At 41.6% G+C, this 18,223-nt stretch overlaps 1 protein-coding gene and 1 long non-coding RNA gene across 3 annotated transcripts in view; one reads left to right on the forward strand and one right to left on the reverse strand.

Moving 5' to 3' along the window:
* The first annotated feature begins 1,369 nt into the window (after positions 1-1,369).
* LOC131704992 (uncharacterized) overlaps positions 1,370-18,223 on the forward strand; it is a 93,404-nt gene continuing 76,550 nt past the window's right edge. The window contains exon 1 of one of the 2 annotated variants that reach the window (XM_059006832.1): positions 1,370-1,485. The gene's annotated coding sequence lies outside the window, so the exon portion shown is untranslated. The remainder of the gene's footprint in view (positions 1,486-18,223) is intronic. The other variant, XM_059006833.1, reaches the window with a different exon arrangement.
* Positions 1,480-2,233, reverse strand: LOC131705001 (uncharacterized). The gene is made up of 3 exons (XR_009310114.1): positions 2,179-2,233; positions 2,064-2,136; positions 1,480-1,966 (listed from the first exon to the last, which is right to left on the reverse strand). It is a non-coding gene; the product is annotated as an uncharacterized LOC131705001 (long non-coding RNA).

Genomic DNA, 18,223 nt, shown 5'->3' on the forward strand with positions numbered 1-18,223 from the left:
GCCTGAATGGCACCTATAACCGTGTGACTCCTTGTACGGGGGCCCCGTGGGGCCCTGCCACAAAAAAATCAAGTTCCTAACTCCCACAGAACCTTAGATATGCCCCGTCAAAAATGTCCAAAAACTACCCTTCTCTGGGTCATATCTCCATGACCCCGGGGCCTAGAACCCGGGTTGAACTTCCTAGGGTCATGTTTGGGGGCCCGCCTGTTTTCAAATGCTACATTTTCAACAATTTTTCAGATTTTCATCATGATGTCGTGTCAAGGTTGGATTTCCAATAGCTTTTGAGCTCCAGATTGACATGTGGAGGGATCGACAGGTGGACCCCCGTACCAATTTTCAAGTCTCGGGGATCCCCGGAACCCGAGATATAGCACCCTTGAAAATGGGAAATCCCATTATAAAACACCTTCGGGGCAACGCTTGAAATGCTCTTTGTATGACTTGCAGTGACTGAGATACACACTGAGACATACAAACACACACACAGTCTCAGTGTGTGAGTGTGTCTTGGTCACTTCAAATCATACAAAAAGGATTTCAAATGGAACAAAGCGATCAAAAAAAGGCGCCAAGTCAGAAGCAAGAATTGTGTGTATCTTGGGCCCCAGCACCTTTCCAAGTGTGCCTATTTGCTTGACAAGATTGGCCTAATTGCTTCTCCTAACTTGGGCTTTTATGTTTGATATCACCCCTTTAAACGGCTGTTGCGTATAATGATAATTGATGGACATTACAAAAGCAAATGAGATGTCCTTTTTTTTGTTATACCATGTTCCTTCTCAAAAGTGTTTTAATATTAGCCTTTAATAAAGGAAAACGACTGCTTTAATTAATGTTCATGTATGTATTTCATTGTAATAAGAAATACGTTTATTGGGGCTGAATTCGAAAATGCATAATTTGGGACGTTATCTAAAAACCAGAGTGGCCCAGAAATTGGGACGTAAATGAAAACAGGGGCAATCTATATGTAAAACTGTGATTACATTAGAGATAAACTAATGTATCCTGTAACACAACTGTAATAGTGTGGAAGACATATATTTGATATTAAAATACATCGCGCAAACGATTATAGATATGCTATTTCAAAGAAAAATAACACCACCACAGAAAGCCAATTCTTACATTCGTGCATAACTTGATAATTCATATAAAGTAATAACCCACAGTTTATTATATTAGTACAGCAAAATGCCACATTATATTTTAATGGTAAGGTTGTGGAAAGCAGATCTCTCTCTCGCAATGTTAGAAATGCCTGCAAGCTTTTCCACTCGTGTGACGACATATTCATGTGACAGACATGGACCAATCAAAACGCGAGACTGTTATGCCGTTCCATCCCAAAAACCGGGCCTGCGTCATACCTCGTTCTGGAGCTAGTCGTAGTAGAACGCATTGCAATGGCTTTCTGTGCGACGAGTGCAACTGCTCCGGTTAAAAAACACAGGTATTAAATCACGCAAATAGTGGAAGGTAAGCGTTCACTGTTTATATTAAAATTGCAGTATGGTTTTGAAATAATATCGATTTATATACTTGTGTTCACGTAACACTGCAGCTTCAGGTCTGATTGGCAGGATATGTGTATACAAGAAAATATCTCCCTTTCTACATTTTTCTAGCAACATGTAGACTAGCGTCCCCTCGGCTTAAAGCACCTGAACCTCATGTGCACTTGCTGCTTTTTCCTCTGCTGTTACTGCCAGTGAGATGACAGGACACAGTAATTAAGCACACTAGATGAGAAGTGTAGGAGGTGTTGGAATTTAAACACTTCCATGTTGTGTGACGCTTGTTTCTGCACCTTGTCTCGTGGTTTGAAAGCTTTGCACTCTGTCGTTGAATTCTTCTCTCCTGAGTTCTGAGAGCACAGTATTTAGAAAGCTTGACTTCCCAGAAGCCTTAGGGTGTGGTTGGTGTTTTTTTTATTTCTTCTTGAAGTTTCATGTAAGCACTGTAAAACAAGTGAAAATGAAAAGAAATAACAAACTTTAAAAAGCTCAGTCTTACAAATATTTCAGAAAATACAAAAATAAAAAAACGGATCTTACTCATCACTAAATTCAACTTCACGCCATGGATTAGTGAGAAGTGGTTTCGGTTTCGGTTCTGGTTTCGGCGGTTCTGCAAAACAGGGAGAGATACATAAATACGCACATGATTTACCTCTTGATGGCGATCCTCCCATTGCAGCAGACATTGCGATGAGGATATGTATTGTGGAAAGTGCTCCGAGGTTACAGAAGTAATGATGAAATTAAAGAAAAACAAGAGATATGAAGCAGGCCCAGTCTTGGGGATGGAACCGCTTAACAGTCTCGCGTTTTGATTGGTCCATGTGTGTCACATGAATATGTCGTCACACCAGCGGGAAAGTTTGCAGGCATTTCTAACATGGCGATCAGAGAGAGAGAGATCGAGATCTGCTTTCCACAACCTTTCAATGAAAATATGTAAAATATTTATATGAATTATCAAGTTATGCACGAATGTAAGAATTGGCTTTCTCTAATGGTGTACTTTATTTCTTTCAAATAGCATATATATATATATATATATATATATATATATATATATATATATATATATATATATATATATATAATTAGTTAATGTGTGTGTGGAAAAACTACATTGCACTGAAATAGATACATGAAAATTAATTAAAGCAGTCGTTTTCCTTTATTAAAGGCTAATATTAAATCACATTTTTGAGAAGGAACATGGTATTCCAAAAAAAAGGACATCTCATTTGCTTACGTAATGTCCATCAATATATAGTGAGGGGTAGGGGTTTATCAGAATTTCTGGGTTTAAGAGACCAGTGCCCTTCAACAACTTAAAATAAATCCTATTGTATTAGTCAACATTTTCCTTATCTATTCCTGATAGTTTATAGTGTAGGTCGGGTTTTCAACCTTTTTTTGAACCTGTACCCCTTCTATTTGGAGGTTTCAGCTCGAGTACCCCTTTACAATTTTTGCTCAACCCCCCCTCCCCCCATTTGGGTGACAAACTGCTGGGTTAGGACAGAAGAACAAATGATTATTATTAGTTTATTTAGCAGACGCCTTTATCCAAGGCGACTTACAGAGACTAGGGTGTGTGAACTATGCATCAGCTGCAGAGTCACTTACAACTACGTCTCACCCGAAAGACGGAGCACAAGGAGGTGAAGTGACTTGCTCAGGGTCACACAATGAGTCAGTGGCTGAGGTGGGATTTGAACCAGGGACCTCCTGGTTACAAGCCCTTTTTCTTTAACCACTGGACCACACAGCCTCCTATACAAACAGTAGGCTTCATTCTTAAAACTATTAATTACAAGTATTTGGCTGCACGTAATTAAAAAGACAAGTATTTGGTAATTCTTTGGAAACAGTCGTATTCGCTTTCTATTCAGTAAAGTTAGTATAAATAATACAAAATAGTGTGCACTGTAAATGTTTTTTTTTACGTTGACATTTACTTACTATCTCCGCATAATTGTGTGCCATTTAAAATGTTTACCTCAAGATAAAACTATAATAACTACTAACAATGATAAACGTTTTTATTAAAGCCAACATAAAAATTATCCAAAGGGATTTGGTATAACTTTCTGTCACTTCGCACTTTCTGTAGACTCTTGTGTTTTCTTCCTTTGTTTTGCAAGTAAGTAATGTATGCATTTCATCAAACACCAAAAACAAATTCAAACCGCCGCTATTGCTGTTAGGAACGCACTTACTGTGACGTCATGTATATTAAACGATTTATTGATATTTTAAAATGGACTAGCCGCACGCGTCGCAGGCAGAAAAACAAAAAAAAACAAATTGAAGACCGCAGGCACTTTTATCCACGCATATTTGTTACAGCACATTCGATTTTTAATGACAATTAACCTGTTTTGTCAACATGGAAATATACCAGGGAACGCACTTATTGTGACGTCTGTGTCATTTTATATTAAATTATTTATTTCTATTTTAAAATTAAACATTTGCCTGCAAAAAAAAAATCTTTATATAAAGAGAAAAAAAAGTCTGGTCGGATTTGAAACTATGACCTTCAGTTTGCAAGCGTGTTGTGTTAACTGTCAGTGCTACACGATTAGTTGAGACAAGCAGTATTTTGAAAGATGAAGTCAGCCACCTGAGAATTCTCCGGACTTTGTTCGAGCCATCATTCTTTTTCATCCTCATTATGAGATTTTGAGCTGGAGCTCTGAAAATGTTTGGTATGGTGAAGGATAGCCTGCATATTTGGTACAAAGTAAAACATACCTAAATAAATGCATTAATATAAATATTTAAATTAATAGATAAATGAATACATAGACATTTATGTATTTATTTATCTTGATCTTTATTTATTTCGTTTTCACTATCATAAACAATGACAGTACTGTATGAAATGAAAGTAAATATTCAACAGTTCTTGTTCAATTGTATATTAGTTAAGATTTCTTTACATAAACGTTGTCATGCTTTCGTATAGTTTTACTTTCAAATTAAAAAATATATTGTAACGACCCGGACAATTTCTTTGTTGCAGGACTTGTTGTTTGTTCAGTTTGTCTCGTCTGTCTTTTATATATGTTACATGTAGAGAATGGGGAGAATGTGTGTTGTTTACTCTTTGACGTGATTTGACCTTTTTTTTCCCCTTTTAAGAATTCTTACTGGTACATGTTAAGAAATACATTTTCAATAGTTTGTTTACAAAATACAGTACTAATATGAATTATATACAGTATTTCTTTGTATATAAATGTTTAACATCTTCCGTTAAATGGACTCACAATTAAAGCAATGTATATGACATATTTGGTATAAAAGTATCATAACTTTGTACGGGGATTAAAAAAAACTTGTTCTACGAAGCGTCAGTAACTAGAATCTGTAGATTTCCTGTAAAATCAGCTTCAGCGAGTGACAGCTAAACGGTTAAGCTAAGGAGACTCCACTAAAAGGACTACGCTGTGCAATCCTACTTGCATAACGATTTCTGTTCAGTTTTCAAGTTGCCTAAAATTACAGGTAGATGGATGCTATTTGCAATTATTGTGCTTTTAAATGTTATAAATGATGATGGTTTCCATGACTTCCTATTAGTAAAATAATAAATGTAGCATAATGCACTCTTAACGGTAAAGGCATATTTTATGTAAGGACTGGGAATCGCCAGCCTGCTTAATTGTGTTAAACTGTATTACAGTATACTGCAGTTTTGATAGACCAAGGCTGACTGAGAAATAGCGGTATGTCGGGTTTGGTCTGTGGAAAAGATGGCAACCCTAGCGAGTACTACTTCCTAAACATGAACACGTTACAATATACTAACTAAATGAACAGATCAAGCTCATTATGATAGTTTGCAAAATTAGATGAAAACTTTCAATACAATCGGGATACATAATCATTATTTACAACATCTTGTTCCTCTCGTTACTTATTAAAACTAACTTTATTATTATTATTATTATTATTATTATTTATTTCTTAGCAGACGCCCTTATCCAGGGCGACTTGCAATCGTAAGCAAATACATTTCAAGTATCACAGTACAAGTAATAATACAATTAAGAGCAAGATAAATACAATGACTTTGGTTCAAGCAAGTACAAGTGTGACAAAATACAATTCAATAATACAGCAGATAACAGTGTCAGTGATAGTTACATCAGGATATGATTAAATACAAAATACTACAGATTAAACACTTGGCAGATTACAGAACTCTGAAGTACAGGATTAAATGCAGTAAAATAGGAGGCAGATAAGAGCAAGTAAAGCGCATTTAAGGAAGGGTGGTAAGTGTCCCAGGGGAAAAACAGAGGAGTTCTACAGGTGCTGTCTGAAGAGGTGAGTCTTAAGGAGGCGCCCGAATGTGGTCAGGGACTGGGCAGTCCTGACATCCGTTGGAAGGTCATTCCACCACTGCGGAGCGAGGGTGGAGAAGGAGCGGGCTCTGGAGGCAGGGGAGCGTAGAGGAGGCAGAGCCAGTCTTCTAGTGCAGGCGGAGCGGAGAGGTCGAGTGGGGGTGTAGGGAGAGATGAGGGTCTGGAGGTAGCTGGGTGCAGTCTGGTCAAGGCATCTGTAGGCGAGTACAAGAGTCTTGAACTGGATGCGAGCGGTGATATACTACTAGCAAATGTTGTGAAATGGAAGTATAAACTTCATGGTATGAGCGCTAATGCGTCTGCCCTGCAAGCTGCATCAGAAGCATGTCTTGGGTTTAATTCCCACAACAGGGTTTATATTGCAAACTTATACAATTAAATGTGTTTTATTTATGTGTAACAAACACATTTTTAATGTGAAAAAATGTAGTTGATATGAATGTTCAATAAAAGTGCCATACATACTTTTGCACACATAACTTTAACATGCATACTGTTGATGGAAGAATATGAAATCATGATTGAATTTGGATATGTCAATTACATTATGCTGAATCAATTACTCGTTCTTTCTGATCAGGGTAGGATCAGCCAGGCAGAATATAAGAAGGAAAATATAAACTAGACCACACTACTATGTTGGGCAATGAACATCGTTTTATTAAATACAGGTGGTAACTATACTTAACAAACAGGGCAGATCTAGAATACACAGTCACGGCATGCGGTTTGTACTGTCCGTTAATTAAAACAATAACTAAACACAGAATTACAATTTAAAACTAAAGGGCAGTGTGGCTCAATACTTGCACAGAGACAGGGCTCATGAAAAATAAAACCAGTACAGCCCATCTCCAGCACTCCTCTAAAACCCCACCCAGAAGAGACTGTCCTGCGCTACCACAGAGAGTACCTTGTGCCGTCAAAGCCCCAGAGAGAGAGATAGAGCCCCGTGCTGCCAGAGGCCCAGAGAGGGTGCCCAGTGTCGCCAGAGCCCGAGAGAGAGAGAGAGAGAGCGCCCAGCATCACCAGCCTAGAGAGAACACCTCACGCCGTGGCTGCAGCACCCAGCCCTAGCCAAGCCGGGTTCCGAGGTTGCTGTTGGGGCTGTGCTAGCTAGTCTCTGCCTTGCTGTGTGGAGGGGGACAACGGTCCCAGAAAGCCCAGCCAGGAGAGGACTGATGTCCAGGACTGGCACGGAGGTCTGGGATTGGTGGCTGCCCTGGAGCCCCGTTATGCGGCCTAGCCCCTGAAGTGGTCATCACGTTGCGTCGCCCTCAAACGTGCCACCAGGACCCATCCGTTGCTGTCCTTCGCCCTGGTAACCACACAGGCTGCCACACCAGGACCAGGTCAGTGCTTCCTGAAGCGTTTGAGTGGGGGGCAGTGTTGAGGCGGGACAATTTGGGACTGCTTGGGACTGGACGCGGGGGGGGGGGGGGGGGGGTGGTGGTGGTGGTGCAGGAGTGAGAGTTTATTGCTGTGAGTAGTAGCGCGTTTTGTGTCCAGGCAGTGCTGGTGCACTGTCTGGGGCGTCACGTGCACAGTGCAGTTGTATGTAGATGGGGGTCTGTGTTGGCTACACTATGATTTGTGGTCGGTTCCGCCAACCAGCTGTTTGTGTGGGACAGAGGGTCTAAGCAATTAGACCATGTGTGTGTGAGCCAATAGGGCTCAGGGGGGATCACTATTTAGGAGCTGCCTCCATGCAGCTTGGGGTCGTGTTGTGGTTTTCATGTAGCTGTGTGTCCTGGTGCTGTCTATCTGAGCTAAACCCTTTAAGAGAGCGTCTATTTGTCTGCTGTTCAAACGCTTCAATACAAATAGCAGTTTTCAGTGCTTTAAACTGCATCCTGTGCCATCTCCATTTCTTCCTGCTGCGGACCTGATACGCTGCCACAAAAATATATAGCAGATTGTTAAGTATCTGGAATGTGAATTGAATGCATTGATTGCTAGATTACTATTTCTAGTAATCGGATAAGGTGATAAATGACAAATGAGTACCGGGTGCTCTTAATAGATCTAATGAGTCCTGCTTTCAATACGCTCTGATGAAGACAACATGTCGAAACGCGTCAGCGTACCTGTTTTTACCTTGTTTTAATGAATAAAGTATGAATAATTGACACACTTTTGGGATGTAGACTTTTATTTAGCGGGAGTTGCTGTCTTTTCTCTTCGGCGGTGGCAACATCTAAGTGTTTCCTATTTAACGTTTCCTGGGACGAAGCACCTCGTGTCTGATTTAAATGGACTGAAACATCTCTGTAGTGCCGGCATCTATATTTTCTACTAATAATATTTATACACACATACATACATACATAAATACATACATACATACTGATGCACAAAAGAAGCGCAACACTCGGGTCTAATGGATTTAATCAAATATTTTAAACATAGATACCAAACAAAATCACAGAAAATACAGTTCAAAGAATCATGATAAGTTTTCAGTATAAAACTTGACACACTGTCAAAATGAAAACATTACAAAGTTAGTATGACCTCCCTGAGCATGAACACAATCCTGGCAGTGTTGACGCATAGACCTGATCAGCCTCTGGATAGACTACTGTGGGATGTTCCACCGCTTTTCCTGTGCAGCTGCATCCAGCTGGTGAAGGTTGGCTCACCGGTTGGCTTGAACAACGTAACCGTCCTGGACCGTTGTGGTGACCCTCTGCCTTCCAGGACGTGGCCTGTCTCTCACAGAGCCGGTTTCCTGGTTTCTCAGGACTAGTCTGCCGATTGTTGAAGCAGAACATCTCATTTTCCAGGCAACCTTCTTTCATTTTGGCAATTAACTAAAATCAAATCAGGCACAATAAAATGATCAGATCAAATGCATGAAAAACACAAGCCAAGTTAGTAGAAGCAATTGGGGCAACATTGGCCCCCACTGCTTTGTCAGTTGTGCCTATTTGCTTTGTGACGGGCAAGGTAAACAGTAGCCTAGTCTGTTGAGAGTTAAGATGTGAATCTGTGCGGAGTAGCGGTTATGTAGTTGGAGTGAAAGTATGACTAGTTAGGGCTCAAATCTTGCCATATACATATATATAACCGCTGTGCTACACAGATTCACATCTTAACCCTTTCAGCAGACTTGGCTACTGTTTACCTTGCCCAGCACAAAGCAAATAGGCACAACTGACAAAGCGGTGGGGGCCAAGGTTGCCCCAGTTGCTTCTACTAACTTGGCTGGTGTTTTTCATGCATTTGATCCACGTTTTATTGTGCCTGATTTGAGTTTGATTAAGAATCTGTATAAATAGCCATTCAAAAAGATATGATTTTAATTAACGCTTGAGTAATGAAGATCACCTGGTTGCTATGGGCATGATTGAAGGTGGCCTGTCAGTGAGAGAAGTTGCCTGGAGAATGTTCTGCTTCAACAATCGGCAGACTAGTCCTGGGAAACCAGGAAACCGGCTCTGTGAGGGACAGGTCACGTCCTGGAAGGCAGAGGGTCACCACAACGGCCCAGGACCGTTACGCTGACTGTTGCGTTGTTCAAGCCAAGCGGTGAGGCAACCGAGACCAGCCAACCTTCGCCAGCTGGCTGCAGCTGCACAGGAAAAGCGGTGGAACATCCCACAGCAGTCTATCCAGAGGCTGATCAGGTCTATGCGTCAGCGCTGCCAGGTTTGTGTTAATGCTCAGGGAGGTCATACCCAATACTAACTTTGTAATGTTTTCATTTTGACAGTGTGTCAAGTTTTATAAATAGGAAACACTTAGATATTGCCACCGCCAAAGAGAAGACAGCAACTCCCGCTAAATAAGTCTACATCCCAAAAGTGTGTCAATTATTCATACTTTATTCATTAAAACAAGGTAAAAACAGGTACGCTGACGCGTTTCGACATGTTGTCTTCATCGGAGCGTATTGAAAGCAGGACTCATTAGATCTATTAAGAGCACCCGGTACTCATTTGTCATTTATCACCTTATCCGATTAGTAGAAATAGTAATCTAGCAATCAATGCATTCAATTCACATTCAAGATACTTAACAATCTGCTATATATTTTTGTGGCAGCGTATCAGGTCCGCAGCAGGAAGAAATGGAGATGGCACAGGATGCAGTTTAAAGCACTGAAAACTGCTATTTGTATTGAAGCGTTTGAACAGCAGGCAAATAGACGCTCTCTTATTAAAGGGTGTAGCGCAGATAGACAGCTCCAGGACACACAGCTACATGAAAACCACAACACGACCCCGAGCTGCATGGAGGCAGCTCCTAAATAGTGATCCCCCTGAGCCCTATTGGCGCTGAGCACTCTGGCGATGCTGGGCTCTCTCTCTGGGGCTCTGGTGCTGGCAGCATCGGACACTCCCTCCTTGGCGGCATGGGATACTCTCCCTCTGGCAGTGCAGGACACTCTGGCAGCGGCTGTGGTCTCTGGCAGCGACTCGACAGCCGCCTGGATGAACCTCATCCCACTCCCTCTCTGAGCGCCGAGGCTTCTCCTGGCACCACACCCCCAGCTGTGCTCTCTCCCACTCATCCGGTGCGGGGCTCTCTGATTCGACGGGTGGTAGGAAGACAAATAGGAAAGAAAGAGCCGCTGAATTTAAAGGTGTATCTCCCTGCCTGCGCTTTTGGTCTCCATTTTGTCATGTATGTGTTTTTAAACTACTATTTTAAAAGGCATTGGGGTTTTAGAGGAGTGCTGGAGATGGGCTGTTGGATTTTATTTTTCGTGAGCCCTGTCTCTGTGCAAGTATTGAGCCACACTGCCCTTTAGTTTTAAATTGTAATTCTGTTTTTAGTTATGGTTTTAATTAACGGGCAGTGCAAACCGTTTGCTGTGACTGTGTATTCTAACTCTGCCCTGTATGTCAAGTATAGTTTACCACCTGAATTTAATAAAACGATGTTCATTGCCCAACATAGTAGTGTGGTCTAGTTTATGTTTTCCTTCTTATGTTCTGCCTGGCTGATCCTACCCTGATCAGAAAGAACGAGTAATTGATTCAGCATAATGTAATTGACATATCCAAATTCTATCATGATTTCATATTATTCCATCAACAGTATACAACAAATACATACAATAGAAACTGTCAACCAATATATATGCATGTTAGTTATGTGTGCAAAAGTATGTACAGTGCCGTATTTTCCCCCTGTCTGATTTTCTGCATTTTTGCATATTTTTGACACTGAATGTTATCAGATCTTCAACCAAAACCTAATATTAGATAAAAGGGACCCTGAGTGAACAAATAACACAAACATTTGATACATATTTCATTTATTTATTAAAGGTTATGCAACACCCAATGCCCCTGTGTGAAAGTAATTGCCCTCTTAGACTCAGTAACTGGTTATGCCACCTTTAGCAGCAATAACTGCAACCAAACGCTTCCTGTAGTTTATTGATTAGTCTCTCACAGCGCCGTGGAGGAATTTTGGCCCACTCCTCCATGCAGAACTGCTTCAACTCTGTAATATTTCTGGGTTTTTGAGCATGAACTGCTCATTTCAGGTCCTGCCACAACATCTCAATGGGGTTTAGGTCTGGACTTTGACTAGGCCATTCCAAAACTTTAAATTTCTTGTTCTTCAACCATTCTAATGTAGACTTGCTTGTGTGTTTCGGATCATTGTCTTGCTGCATGACGAAGCTGCGCTTCAGCTTCAGCTCATGGACGGATGGCCTGACATTCTCCTGTAGAATTCTCTGATACAGAGCAGAATTCATGGTTCCTTCAATGATGGCACGGCGTCCAGGTTCTGATGCAGCAAAGCATCCCCAAACCATGACACTACCACCACCATGCTTGACCGTTGGTATGAGGTTCTTACTGTGGAATGCAGTGTTTGGTTTTCGCCAGACATAACGGGGACCATGTCGGCCAGAAAGTTCCACTTTTGACTCATCTGTCCATAGAACATTGTTCCAGAACTCTTGAGGATCATCCAGGTGCTTTTTGGCAAACTTGAGACGAGCATTCATGTTCTTCTTAGTGAGCAATGGTTTCCGCCTTGCTACTCTGCCATGAATCCCATTTTTGCCCAGTGTCTTTCTGATGGTGGAGTCATGAACACAGAGAGGCCTGCAGATCCCTGGATGTTGTTGTAGGGTTCTTTGTGACTTCCTGGACGATTTTACGCCTTGCTCTTAGAGATTTTGGCAGGATGGCCACTCCTGGGAAGTGTCCCAAACTACTGTCCCAAACTTTCTCCATTTGGACAGTATGGCTCTGACTGTGGTTTGGTGGAGCCCCAGAACCTTAGAAATGGTTTTGTAACCCTTTCCAGACTGATAGGCATCAACAACTTTTTTCCAGAGGTCTTCAGGAATTTCTTTTGTTCGTGGCATGATGTGCCTCTAGAACCTGTGTGCTGACAACTTCACTCTGATGGTAAGGGCCAAAGTTAGTCAGATTTATATTGGGCAGGGCTGGCCCAAATCAGGCCTGGTTGTTAACCAAAGTACTCAAACAGCTGACCCAAATTATCCCTTTAATTGGGTTGAGTTAACTAGGGGGGGTAATAACTTTCACACCTGAAGATTGCATGTTTGATTACCTTGCACACCAAACAAATGAAAGAAGCACCAAACTTTGGTGTCATTTTTTCTCTGACTCCCTCTATGTACTAATACAACCCACAAAAAATCTGATCAAATACAATGTGAAAAATGTGCAAAAATGCAGAAAATCAGACGGGACAAATACCTTTTCACGGCACTGTATGTTCAGTAAAAGTGCCATTCATATCAACTACATTTTTTCACATTAAAAATGTGTTTGTTACACATAAATAAAACACATTTAATTGTATAAGTTTGCAATATAAACCCTGTTGTGGGAATTAAACCCAAGACATGCTTCTGATGCAGCTTGCAGGGCAGACGCATTAGCGCTCATACCATGAAGTTTATACTTCCATTTCACAACATTTGCAATTAGTATAGCAGTAAAGTTAGTGTTTATAACAAGTAACGAGAGGAACAAGATGTTGTAAATAATGATTATGTATCCCGATTGTATTGAAAGTTTTCATCTAATTTTGCAAACTGTCACAATGAGCTTGATCTGTTCATTTAGTTAGTATATTGTAACGTGTTCATGTTTAGGAAGTAGTACTCGCTAGGGTTGCCATCTTTTCCACAGACCAAACCCGACATACCGCTATTTCTCAGTCAGCCTTGGTCTATCAAAACTGCAGTATACTGTAATACAGTTTAACACAATTAAGCAGGCTGGTGATTCCCAGTCCTTACATAAAATATGCCTTTACTGTTAAGAGTGCATTATGCTACATTTTATTATTTTTACTAATATGAAATCCTGGAAACCATCATCATTTATAATATTTTAAAAGCACAATAATTGCAAATGGCATCCATCTACCTGTAATTTTAGGCAACTTGAAAACTGAACAGAAATCGTTATGCAAGTACCTTACATACTGTTCACGCTGTGCTCCTCTTTGCACAGCATAGTCCTTTTAGGAAAAAAATATATGAAAGCATGATGATGTTTATGTACAAAAATCTTCACTAATATACAACTCAACAAGAACTGATGATTTATTTTCGTTTCTTACAGTATTAAATGTCATTGTTTATGAGAGTGAAAAATAAATAAATATCAAAATAAATACATAAATGTCTATGTATTCATTTTTCAATATTTATATTAATGCACTTACTTACTTTTACCAAATATGTAGGCTATCCTTCAGCATAGCTAATTCTCAGAAATGATGTTCTTTTTTTGTCCAGGGGGGACCACAAATAGCGTTATTCTCATCGACCAGTATAGAGACAGGAATCGTACTTCCTTGTGCCAGTAGGGACCACAATAACCGTTCACACTTCCAGGAAACCAAAAGTTTCCAGAGCTCCAGCTCAAAATATCAGAATGAGGAGGATGAAGGATAATGGCTCAAATAAATCTCAAAAATAGTCTGGAGAATTCTCAGGTGGCTGATTTCATCTTTCAAAATACTGCTTGTCTCAACTAATCGTGTAGCACTGACAGCTAACACAACACACTTGCAAACTGAAGGTTGTAGGTTAAAATCCCACATATGCCAGACCTTTTTTTTTTCTTGTCACAAGAAGCACAAGCGTGTTTTGGTGTGTCAGCCGAGCGTTGCGTGTAAGAAATTGCGAGTGATACTTTTTGAGAATTGATGCTCATCGTCATTGGGATGCAAATGTGGTGTAGTCAGGTAAGGTTTACAAGTGGCATCATAGTGTCTTCATCACCTTCTTCTAGGGCTTTTGGCAAAGACATTATTTTCCGGTACACTGTGACCACAGTATAAATATTGTCAACAAATTTTCTTACATGAGGAAAATGGCAGCCGAGTGTATGGAGGTAGCGAAATGATGACTTACAAGTGCTCCCGGACATGTAGCATGTAATGTGATGGCCAGCTTTGTTGGATGTGTGAAAAACTTCATTGTCACAGTCATCAAATTTGTTCATAAATGCATGTGCATGTTTTGGGTCTGCTGAAACAATGCTGTCAAGACTGTTGAGTACACAAGGAAAAGATCAGTATTGGAGTCACTTCGACAGATGTTTTCATGGCATTGCCTTATGTGTAAGCATTGTTTTTGCTTTGGTTGCTCTCGTTCATCACTCTTGTCTTCGTCTGGCAGTACCTCGGCTGAGCGTTGTTTTTGAGGTTTTTCGGTGGCACGTCAGGAAAAATCTGGTCTTGTCCTTTTTCATTCATAGGAATTAATGACAAAAGAGTAGTGTCTTACATGGCTTCCCAAAAGTAGGCCTCTGTGTTTGATGTGTGTTGACTTGTGCCACATCTTATGCCTGCCTTTTGGGAGATATTTCCCTTATAGCTATTTTACTAAGAAGGGCATCTGTTTTGTTTTGTAATGCAACAAACTCTCGGACTAGACTACTATGCATTTTCACTAAAACCTGGAGAGAGAGTTCAAGATATGTTGCTGTCATGAGTTTGGCAGAAGGACTCCTGTCTTTCATTCTTCACAAGTTGTTTGATGTAATGTTGTTTTTGGAGATTGAGACTATTTCTATTTATTCTGTAGGTTATTTTTTTGACCCTGTAAGAAGTGTTGTGGCTTTGTCTTCTATTATCTCTGTAAAACAATGTTCTCAGCATAATGTGCCCTGGATGAGGTTTTCTTTCTCTGTGGGTTCTGATGGTACTGTTTTTTTTTTTAGTTCTTTGTAAGCGAGCGTTTGTAGCATATATAGTTTTTTGGCCTTGTTTCTTTTTGGCTCTGGGTCGTCACTGTAATGTTGTTTTAGCTTTGGCTGTGGATTGTCATGGTAATGTTTCCTCTGCTGTTCTAGCTTTAGCTGTGGGATATGTAGCAGGGCTGATGCCCTGCACAGGGAAAATGTGTGTTTTTTGTGGGTGTTTTAAACTGTTTTGGTGTTATGTACATTTAATTAATTAATTAATTGATTGTTTGAAAGCCAGAAGCTCCGTGGGGACAACCTACCTGTTGTGTTTGTTCGCGGGGAAAGGCAGCGTGTGATTGGCTGTGCCGATACCTAACCAGCAGGTGGGCGTGTCCCGGCAGAGTTGCGGTTAGTTTAAAAACAAGCCACGGAGGTTCTTCTGGGCTGCTGAAAAGCCACAGGACTCGTGACAGTCTGCTGGGCTGCTCCAGGAGGATTGGAATCCCCCTGGTGAAATACAGGAACTGAAGACCGCTGACGGCTGGGTGTTTAACCAGGGTCAGGGTGGCAGTGTTTACAGAAGAAACTGCAACCGCTGGGGGCCGAGTGTATATCTGGGGTCGGGTAAGAGCAGGGACTAGCTCCAGGATTTAATGCCCGCCTGTATAGTGAGATCACAGCGGGTTTCCTGTTTTAGTGAGAAGCGCTAGCCGTCTTCACGGCACCTTTTATTTGTAGTTATTGTTTTATTTTTGCCTTTTTCTACAGCGTGCTGTATGTCCTCTGTGCGCTACCTTTGTTGGTAGCATCACATGACTGGTTCTGTTTATGTATGTATGTTTGAATCAACACCAGCCGTCCGTGTCTCTCCCATTCATCCCGCAGCGGTACCCACGCACATGACAGGTTTCACCTGTAACAGTTTTCATGATAACATTTCCGCTGCTCTTCTCTCTTTGGCTGAGGGTTGTCACGGTAACGTTCCCGCTGCTCTTTTCGCTTTGTCTCCTGGTGCCGTTGATCCTGTTTTTGCTGCTTTTGTCTTTGAGAGTGTGGATTCCTGATGGCTGTGTTCTAGCTGTTGTCTTTGAGAGTGTGGATCCTGATGGCAGTGTTCTAGCTGTTGTTGCTTTGACTCTGGGTTCTTACGATGATGTTCCTGCTGCTGTTTTCGCTTTGCCTCTGGGTTGTACTGAAAGCAGTCTTCTTGCTGTTGTCTTTGAAACATTGATGGGTGTGTGTGGCAAAGTGGTGAGTGAATACAGGTGAGTGCAGAGCGAATATAAGACAGACAATGATTTCCAGGTGCAAGGGTGTTTATTGATTTAATTAACAATGTCCACAGCCTTATGGCGAACACCTGTAAATAATAATGTTGGAGTGATACAGTGGCGTGTATCGCTCAGTATTTGTAATTCCCTGGGTTTGACCTGTAACCAAAAGTCTAGTTTTACACATCAATACTAAACACAAAACACCAAACACAGTTCTCAGTGATAGTGAATACGTGCAAGTGGTGTAATACAGTTCCCTGTGAAATGCAGGGGTGAAAGTGATGTCCGGGTTTATGCTGGCTTTCGCTACAGCTCCGGATCGTGCAACTGGTAGTCTATTAAAAAACAGACGACAGTTAACAATACACTAACAAACACAAGACAAAACTCACGGTTCACGATACAGCACACAGACTCCTTGCAGGTTTTCAACAGTAAGCATTTACCAAGGAACAGATCACGTATGCGAAGTCCCCTATTTATAGTCTCGCTCATGACCCCTAGGTTAACGAGCGTATCCGCTCCTCCAATCCTCAGATGCCACACTGTTTACCGTCTGGGTCACTGAGTTTGGATACCGTAGCTGTGCCCCTTTCCTAAATGACCAACTTCCACTTACCCTACGGAACAAATTGTCATGCCATTTAGTTAAGGGTACTCTGTTCCCGTTACACAGTGCCCTCACAGGTCGAGAGGGAGATCTAACACCAAGCACCATTCGATCTCTGTCACAGTGTGCTGTTGTAGTTTCATTTTTTGTGGCTCTGGTTCTTGACAGAGTCATGCTATCTTGCGCTCTTTTGTGCTTTTTTGTGCATGGGAATGACAAATAGGAAGTTTGGCCTGTGGCTCATGGCTGATCCTGGTGCTGTGTTTGATTGACTGGGTCATGGTGGTACTGGTCAATGGGCTTTGGTCGATCCAGCAGTGTTTGATAGACTTGGGCACAGTGGTACTGGTCAATGGGCTTTGGTTGATCAGGCAGTGTTTGATGGACTTGAGCACGGTGGTACTGCTGTAGCAGTTGTTGGTCTTGCTCTGGTTCCCAATGTGTTATTGTACTTTCTTGAACTGAGCTGCTTGTTTTTGGTGACTTACTGTTGGTGTGCAATTATCTTTTCCCTGTTTGTGCTTGTGACATGCTGAGTGGTGTGGTGCAGTATAAAGTGAATGTCCAGACTGAATTCTCCCAATAACAAAAAGGTTTTAATAATTAACAAACAAAAAGATCATAAAGTAAATCCACTTGGAAAAATAATAAGCCGCCCCTGTACCAGCGATGGTAACGGGACAAAACTCAATAGCATCCACGCCAAAACAAAAGTAAACAAAACACACGCCAATAACCACAGTCCTCCGTGCACGAAAATGTGCTCTTCTCTTCCAGGGTTTGTGGTGCATGCGCTGTGCTGTGAAGTGCTGTGCGACGAGGGGCGTGCTCTGGGGTAAGTGCTGGCTCGCTGGCTACAGCCTCCCGTCCTCCTGCTCCTCTGTTAACACACAAACAAAACACGTAATCACAAGAACACAAACATCGGCTCCGGCCGGTCGCTCTACTTTCTCGGTGCAAGGGGAGGTACTGACGTAGCTGCTTCCCCTTTGTACCCAGAAAACTCCTCCCTGTAGTCAACGCGTCGCCATTGTTTCTCCCATAGAGGGCTGCCCCGCAGCTGACTGCAATGGAATCGTCCTGAGTACTTGCAGATACGTGCCCCTCCTAATATGGTCACCTTCCGGTTTCCACCTACCACCGAGGTGGCAAATCTAGGAGGCAGCATACCCTCACCTTTACACAGCACCCTTTCTAGTTGGGAGGGAGATTTACAGTATTGACCCTTTCTCTCTCTATCACAGTGCTGCATACAATACTCATGTCTTTGTTTTATTTTGGCTTTTAAGGTAAATGG

The sequence above is a fragment of the Acipenser ruthenus genome, chromosome 34, assembly GCF_902713425.1.
Source record: "Acipenser ruthenus chromosome 34, fAciRut3.2 maternal haplotype, whole genome shotgun sequence".
Taxonomy (NCBI): domain Eukaryota; kingdom Metazoa; phylum Chordata; class Actinopteri; order Acipenseriformes; family Acipenseridae; genus Acipenser; species Acipenser ruthenus.